The sequence below is a fragment of the Dipodomys merriami genome, unplaced genomic scaffold, assembly GCF_024711535.1.
Source record: "Dipodomys merriami isolate MVZ:Mamm:240054 unplaced genomic scaffold, mDipMer1.0.p SCAF_43, whole genome shotgun sequence".
NCBI lineage: Eukaryota > Metazoa > Chordata > Mammalia > Rodentia > Heteromyidae > Dipodomys > Dipodomys merriami.
The window spans coordinates 12,053,935-12,062,382 of record NW_027205937.1 but is presented as its reverse complement, the minus strand read 5'-3'; the positions used below and the strand labels follow the sequence as shown (position 1 = coordinate 12,062,382).

The following is an 8,448-nucleotide window of genomic DNA, read 5'->3' as shown; positions in this document are numbered from 1 at the left end:
TTCTCCTACTTTTAAAATTATTCTGAAAGCCTTGTGCTGGCTGGTCACTCCTGTAATCCTATCTACTGTAGATATCTACTCAGTAGCCTGAGATCTGTGGATAATAGTTGGAAGCCAATCAGGGCTAAATAAATTCATGAAATTATTTTTCAAAACTTATAATGAACTAGCAAACAGCCTGGAATGGAGATGTAGCTCATATAGTGCTCACCAATCTAGGGAGAGAAGGCCTAGCAATACCTTGAAGCACTGATTTCACTCTGAGCATGCTAATACACAAGCATCGGTGTGTGTGCACGTGTAGGTGCGTGCGCACACACCCACAGACACACCCACACATTTAATCAAAATAACATCATATCAGTGTTCTACACTAATTTCTTTGTTAATGATATTATATGGATAAAATAGAGGAAATAACTATTCCATCTCGGAAAATTTGTATACATATTTTAATTGTAAAAATACTTTACAGAGGGGTCACATTTACATGAGCAAATAATGAGTACAATTCCTAACAGGCATTGTTACCTCCTCCTTTATTTTTCCCCCATCATCCCTACCCTCCCACCTCCACAAATACACCCCCCCTTCCCCGGCCTAAATTGTAAAGTTCATTTTTCAACAGAATGTCTTGTGCATCTCATTGTTACAATTGGTCAACCTGTATCCCTGTTTAAGTATTTTTATTTCCCTTCCCCTCCCCAAATTAGAGAAACATATACATAGGATGTAGGGGCACCAACTTCAAATACAGTGAAAACAGGGGTTATAGTGTGGGAGAGGAACATACAAAGAAACAAAAAATATCCCATTGCACATTATAAGTACGTTAGAAACAATAGAGATAAAACTACTTGTTTCCCTATCTTGGGGTTCATTTCCCTTAATATCATCTTATCTGGTCATATGCACATGGCTTTTGACCTTTTCTGCTTATCCCAGACATAAATTAGTTATTGAAAATAATGGAAACCATGGGACGTATGTTTCTTTGGACTTAGCTTACTTCACTTAATGAATTTTTTTTTCTAAGTCTTTCCAATTCCTAAAAAATTGGGCGATGTAATTGTTTCTGCTGGAGGCATAGAATTCCATTGTGTACATATACCACATTTTCCTTCATCCATTCATCTACTGAGGGCCATCGGGGTGGGTTCCGTATCTTAGCTATTGTAAATAATGCTGCAGTAAACATAGTTGTGATGGTAGTTTATTTGTGAACATTTGGTTAAATCCCCAAAAGTGGGATTGCTGGGTCATAGTGGAGCTTTTTATGGAGTCTTTTGAGGACCCTCCATACTTTCCAAAGTTGACACTCTCACCAAGAATGCAGTAGGGTTCCTTGTGGCCACATCCTCTCCAGCATCTGGAACACTTCACGAATTTAGGTGTCAACCTTGCACAAGGCCATGGTAATCTTCTCTGTAATGTTCCAATTTTAGTGTATGTGCTGCCGAATTGAGCACAAAACATTTTATTTTTTGGGGTCCGGTCATGGGGCCTGAACTCTGGGCTTGGGCACTGTCCCTCAGCTCTTCAGCTCAAGGCCAGCGCTCTACCACTTGAGCCACAGCACCACTTTTGGCTTTTTGTTCATGCGGTGCTGAGAAATAGAACCCAGGGCCTCAGGCATGCAAGCCAAGCGCTCTACAACTGAGCCAACTTCCGAGCCCGCACAAAACATTTTTTATATATAAAGTGCAACTGATTTTCTTAAACTAGACAATTCAAAAAAGTAAGTTCAAAGGAATTTTCATGAAGTTTTAGAACCATGTATTTCTTACATAAGCACACATTTAAGAATAAAGTCAAGATTGACATGTCAAAAATTAAATAATTCCAGATAATTGTTGTTTGAGATGTGTGGGAGGAGGAATTCCATTATTCTATACAAGGCACCTGTCATAATGAACACTGCAGCAAGTGTTCAGGTTTGTTAAAATTTTAATGTTTTAAATGTATTTAAATTTGAGAATTTGCTTATATATGCCAAAATTAGGACGGTTTGGCAGTCTTAAAAATTTTCTATAAAGTATTTAAGATTTATGGTAGCAGATATATGCTACTAAGTATGTACATTTCAGATTTTATAGAAACATTACTAATGAGAATTTGCAAAGGTTTTGTTTAAAGAAGCAGAGTGAAGAGTTAAGACTGTTAACTACACAGTTTCTGTTAAAACTTTAGAACTTCCATACATTACTTTATAAGTTCGTGAGGAACAAATGATGATATAAGCCATATAAAAAAGATGAGATGAGATGATCCATAAAAAGTAATCTTAGTGGGCAAATTTAAAGATTACTCATAGCCTATAAAACTCTTGTTCAACATCAAAATCTTAGCCAGTGTTAAATGTACAGGAATATGAGAAAATAGTAAAAATCTAATTTGTACTACACTTCAAATACTTAAAACACTGATAATTGTTTTTTTATTTTATTAATTATTAATATTAATTATTAGTTTTCTTATTTGTAGCATTGTTTCCCTTGTAATATAATACAACTTTTTGTAAGTCGAAATCAAGAGTTACTTTGAGAAGATAACTGGGATGGCCAAGCCAATTTTTAATAGGTGCATGTGAATTTACAAAGAGGAAAATAAAGAACAAAATATTTATTAAAAATTTATCAATTACAGTCTGAATCAGGAGGGATGATAAATGTCCACACCTAAAATCTTAACCCTAGGCTGAAGCCGCGGTATTACAGAGTTCAGGCCACAAAAGTGAGAGACTATGTTTTGTTTTGTTTTGTTTTTTATTTTGATTTTGTTGGTTATGGGGCTTGAACTCTGGGGCCTGGGTGCTGTCCCTCAGCTCAAGTCTAGCACTATCACTTGAGCCACACCACCGCTTTTGTCTTTTTCTACTTATGTGTTGCTGAGGAATCAAACCCAGGGCCTAATACATGCAAGGCAAGCTCTCTACACTGAGCCACCTTCCCGGCTCCTGAGAGACAGTGTTTTAAAAAATCATCTAAACATTTGCTTTCTGCATTGGGTTATATAATGAAATATATGAATATCTTTTTGTGTTTTTTGTGAATTGGTATACTTCTAAATTTATACTAACTTCAGCCACTTAATCCTTCTCAAAGTCATGAAATATCTCTGAGAGTTTGCTTCTGTGAAGATTGCTTTTGCATTTATAATTTCTTCTGAGTCATTTTTATTTTTATCAAAATCATTTTATATTTTATGTTGATGGGTTATCATACATCAAATACCTTCAAATGTACATGTAGAGTATAAAGATAGCAGTATGAATATTCTCATACAGCTCTTGTTTATCTTTTATGCATTTTCAGTATTATATTTTTCTCTCTCTTTCACTCTCTCTCATTTTCTCCCTTTCTCTTTCATGCTCCATGTCTGCTACTTATAATTCCTGCTCTTCTACTATTGTCCTTCAGGATCCACTGGTTTTGTGGGAACCCGATAGGGACCAACAGTTTCCCTTGCATTCTTTAAGAATTATAAGAGTGACGTGATATTATTCTTTGCCATTCTAAATGGCAAAACAACATATCTAGGAATTCTTTTTCACTTTTACTACTATTATAAATTTTACCTCATAGGAATCATAGGAACGGATAAGATACTTTAACTTGTGACCTAAAAGTTCTTTTTTCTTTTACAAACAACCTTTTTCTTTGATTATCAATAAGTAACTACATGTAGTGAAAACAAACCTATCCTATGGAAAGTAGAGTGAAGTTTTTCACAGAGATGAAAAACAAGGTAATGGGGGGGGGGAGTTCTGGGAAGATGGCGGAGGAGAAGCTGGAGGCTAAACAAGGTCTCGCATAGAAAGCAGTTTTATAGTTCCAGTGAACAGTCCTAAGCCAGAGAATCACACCAAGTGTGCCATCACAGGACAGAGAGTTAGGCCAGAGAGGAAAATCCAGGCAAGGAGACAGATCTGAGCTCTTGACAGCAGCTGCCACTGAGGCGGCAGTGGTGGCAGCGGAGGCCGTAGCCACCATACCTGCAATACGGAGATTTCAGGACGAAAGAGCCAGACATGGCAGGCAAGAGGATTCTATTCAACACCACCAAGAACCAACAAGGAGCAGATACCTTCATCCTACAGTTCACAAACCAGAGACAACCCAGGAACCTAATGTCCTCAGAGGAGGGAAGGCCACTCCTCCCCCCCATTACCAGAGATCTCCATCTTTGATACTGACAAAGCTCAGCTGAGCTGCTAAATCCAACTCAGGCCTTGGAAGAAAACTAGAGTCATTTAGCAGGTCACAAGAACCTAACGGATCTTCCAGACTCAGCTTCACCCAGGGAAAAGTCACCCAGCTTGGGCCACCAGCCCCAGGAGTGGGTTTCTTCACTGGGTAATTAGAGCCAGAGGCTGCCCGTCCCTTTAGCAGCCTGGACAACCAATTGAAATTCAGTAAACATAAACCCTGAGAGTGGCTCCAGGCTGGGCTCTGTGAGTCTTTCACATTCTAGCCCCTCAGGGGAAAGCTACGGTTTGTTGAAAGTCCTCAACTCTACCCAGAACCTAACCTCATCACAGCATCTCCAAACTTGAGGAAACATCCATCTCCCTATTTTGTGATACTATTGAACCATCCTATTGAACTAGCCTGGGAGGAGGAACACATAATCCTGGGTAAAGCAGAGCATTTTTCTGCCTGCTCAAACAAACTGACTTAAGAAACCAACCAAGCCACAGGAAAATCAAGCACCTCAAGCAGACCAGAGACTCCAACAAGAGGCTGATTATGACACAAGGGAGATACAGGATGTTCTCACCCCTCCCAAAAAAAAAAAATCAAAGAACTTTTTCTTTATTTTTTGTACCTTTTATAAATTTTTTTTCTAAAAGTATTTTTAAATTTTTAATTTTTACCTTTTTTGAAAAAAATTGTCTTCTAGAAACATTTTTTTCTTCCTCTTATAATTTACATTTTAGAGGTATATGTTTGTGAGTGTTTTTCTTTAATTTTTTTTTAATTTTTTTCTTTTATGTTTAGCTCTACTGAACTTTTGATCCTTTTTTCTTTCTTTCTCATTCTTTTCACCTTTTCCTCTGTTTTGTTCTTCTTTGTGTGACTTAATTGCTGTTCTGTACAACCTCAGATATACCCGTAGTCGATTATTAGACCTTATCCCCCATTGTGTACACACTTAATCCACAAATTTATTACTCAATTCAAAACCTCTTGGACTTAAATTCCTTATTAGGAGTACTACCTCTTTATATCTATATAATATTTTTAAGTATCTTTATTATTAAGTTTTTAACATCCCCTTTATATCCCTCCCCTTTTCTCATTATATCCACATTCTTCTCTGAATATTTCATTTTCAAATATGCATAATTTTTAAGCATTGCAATTTTTAATTTTGTATTTTGTATTTATCCTTGTCTATTTTTTCCCCTTTCTCTTTCTTCTTTTTTCTCTGTACTTTCATCCTATCCAACCTATTTCATGCTTTAACATTAGGACTTAGTTAAGTTGTCTCCCTGTGCTTTCCCACATCTCTCTATTCCTATTTTTACCCACATCTCTCCCTAAACCTCATAATTTCTGGTTTGTCAAATTCTTCTTTGTGGTTTGGAGCCCATTAAAATATAGCTGTTTGATGTTGAATAGATATATCTATTGAACTAGATTGTATCTGTAGACTTTTGACTGTGCAACTACAGACTTTGGTTGATACTTGCCTTAAGATAGTGTTCTAGCAGAAAACTGGTGTTACTTTAATGCCAAATGGGCAGAGAAAGCCAGAAAAACACAAGAAAAATGGCAAGTCCGGGTGTCTCAACTCCCAGTCATGATAATCAGGGGACAGAATAGATAAAGAATAATCCAGAGGAGAGTTCCCAAATAGCTCTACCAACAATGCTGGCAAACATGGTAAATGAAAAGTTTGAAAACATACAAAGGACTCTGTTTGAGCGTGATAGCGAGAGAGAGGTAGAAAACCAAAGGTCAATATAGGAAAATATTGAAAACCTACAAAGGACTCTGTAGGAGAGTGATAGGGAGAGAGAGGAGGTAAACCAAAGGTTAATACATGAATATCATGAACATTAGGAAGCTACTCAGAAACTGATATAGGAATTGCGTGAGCAGCTTGAGAACACTAGAAGAGAAAGGCAGGAATGGCGTGAACAGGCAGAGAACACTCAAAGAGAACTACAGGAATGGCATGAATGTGAGGAAGCTTAGCAAAGAGTAATACAGAATTGAGAGAGCAGGATGAGAATACACAAAGAACACTAAAGGCATTCATGGAAACAATTAACAAAGAGCTGAAGGAAGTCAGGGAGACCACAAAGGGAATGGTGAATGGAACCCAACAGAAGGAATGGAAGTCCAAGGAAACCATATCCAATCAACTAAGTGATTTGAGAATAAACACTGTACAACAAATTAAGGAAGTAAATAAGTTCATACAAGATCTAAAACAAAGCTCCAACAAAGAACTTGAAGCCATCAAAGCTGACCAATTAGAAGGAAAAGAAATAAAAAACAAAGTAGAAATTCTCAAGAGCAGGTTAGACCATACAGAAGATCGAATCTCGGGGATTGAAGACACACTACATATTATAGCGAAAGAACATACAACCATCCAAGACAAGTCCAAGAAATATGACAGATCTTTTCAACACTTGGAAGACATCATCAGAAGGCCTAATCTGAGGAAAATGGTTGTAGAGGAGCACCTAGAAACAGAAGTTAATGTTCTAGGAAATTTGTTTAACAGGATCCTAGTAGAGAACTTCCCAAACATGCAAAAAGATAGTCCTATTCACATACAAGAAGCTTTTAGAAGTCCAAATAGACCAGACTAATATAAGACATCCTACCATCACATTGTAATCCACATAGGATCAATTCAGACCAAAGAAGAGATCCTTAAAGCTGTCAAGGAGTAAAGATTAATCACCTATAAATTGAAACCAATTAGAGTCACCTCAGATTTCTCAGCAGAGACAATCAAAGCAAGAAGATCCTGGAATGATGTATGCCATGCCCTAAAGAAAAACAATTATCAACCAAGAATACTGTACCCAGCTAAAATCTCCTGCATAACTGAAGGCTAAATAAAAACTTTCCATAGCAAAGAAAAACAAACAATATTTGTCCACCAAACCAGCCCTACAAAAGATTCTTAAAGATGTCCAACAAGACCACAATAAAGGCCAAGAAACCGTACCCAAAATGAGAATCCAGGAACCATAGGAGGAATCCGGTTGCTGCAGCCCCCAAGAAGGTGGATTATATGGCAGGAACTCCCAAATACCTCTTAGTCTTATCTCTCAACATTAACGGACTTAACTCTCCATTTAAGTGACATAGACTGTCTAGTTGGATTAAAAAGCAAGATACTTTGCTCTGCTGCCTTCAGAAATCACATCTTTCACATAAAAACAAACACATTTTCAATGTTAAAGGCTGGAAAAAAATCTACCAAGCAAACAGTCCCCATAAACAGGCAGGAGTTGCAATCCTAATATCAGATAAAATAGACTTCAAATTAAAATTCGTAAGAAGAGATAAAGTAAGTCACTACATACTAATAAGGGAACTCTCCTTCAGGAGGATATTACAATTCTAAATATCTATTCGCAAAACAATGGAACACCCAAATTTATCCAAAAAGAAGTAATTTCCCTCAAATCCCACATAGATCCAAAGACATTAATTGTTGCGGATTTTAACACAACCACTCTCCCCACTAGATAGATCAACTAGGCAAAAACTCAACACAGAAAATGCAGACCTAAACAACTGCATAGATCAACTAGATTTAACAGAATATTTCACCCAGCAGCATCAGAATACACGTTGTTCTCAGAATTACATGGATTATTTTCTAAAATAGACCACATTTTAGGCCACAAAGCAAAGTTGTCCAAATTCAGAAACATTGAAGTTATACATTGCATTCTCTCAGACCACAAGGGAATTAAATTAGAACTCAACACCAAAAGCCACCAATGAAAGTCCGGTAACACATGGAGGCTGAACAACACACTGCTGAATCAGGAGTGGGTCATGGAAGAGATTAGAAAGGAAATTCAAATGTTCATAATATTCAACCAAAATGAGCACACAAATCACCAGTTCCTCTGTGACACAGCAAAGGCAGGGCTCAGAGGCAAGTTGATAGCTCTGAGTTCCTACATCAACAAATTGGAGAGATCTGAAACCAAAAATTTAATGACACATCTCCTTGAAAAAGGGCAGCAAGATAAACCCCAACCCAGTAGTCGGAAAGAAATAATCAAAATTAAATCAGAATTAAATGAATTAGAATCCAAAAAAAAAAACTATAGAAAGAATCAACAAAACAAAGAGTTGGTTCTTCGAAAAAATTAACGAAATTGACAGACACTTAGCAAACCTTATCAGAAAAAGAAGAGAATACACCCTAATAAATAAACCCCGAGATGAGAATGGAAAAAAC

At 37.0% G+C, this 8,448-nt stretch overlaps 1 non-coding gene across 1 annotated transcript; it reads right to left on the bottom strand.

Moving 5' to 3' along the window:
• Positions 1 to 1,363: 1,363 nt before the first annotated feature.
• LOC138807741 (U6 spliceosomal RNA) lies at positions 1,364 to 1,469 on the bottom strand. The gene has a single exon (XR_011366258.1). It is a non-coding gene; the product is annotated as a U6 spliceosomal RNA (small nuclear RNA).
• Between the last annotated feature and the right edge of the window lie 6,979 nt (positions 1,470 to 8,448).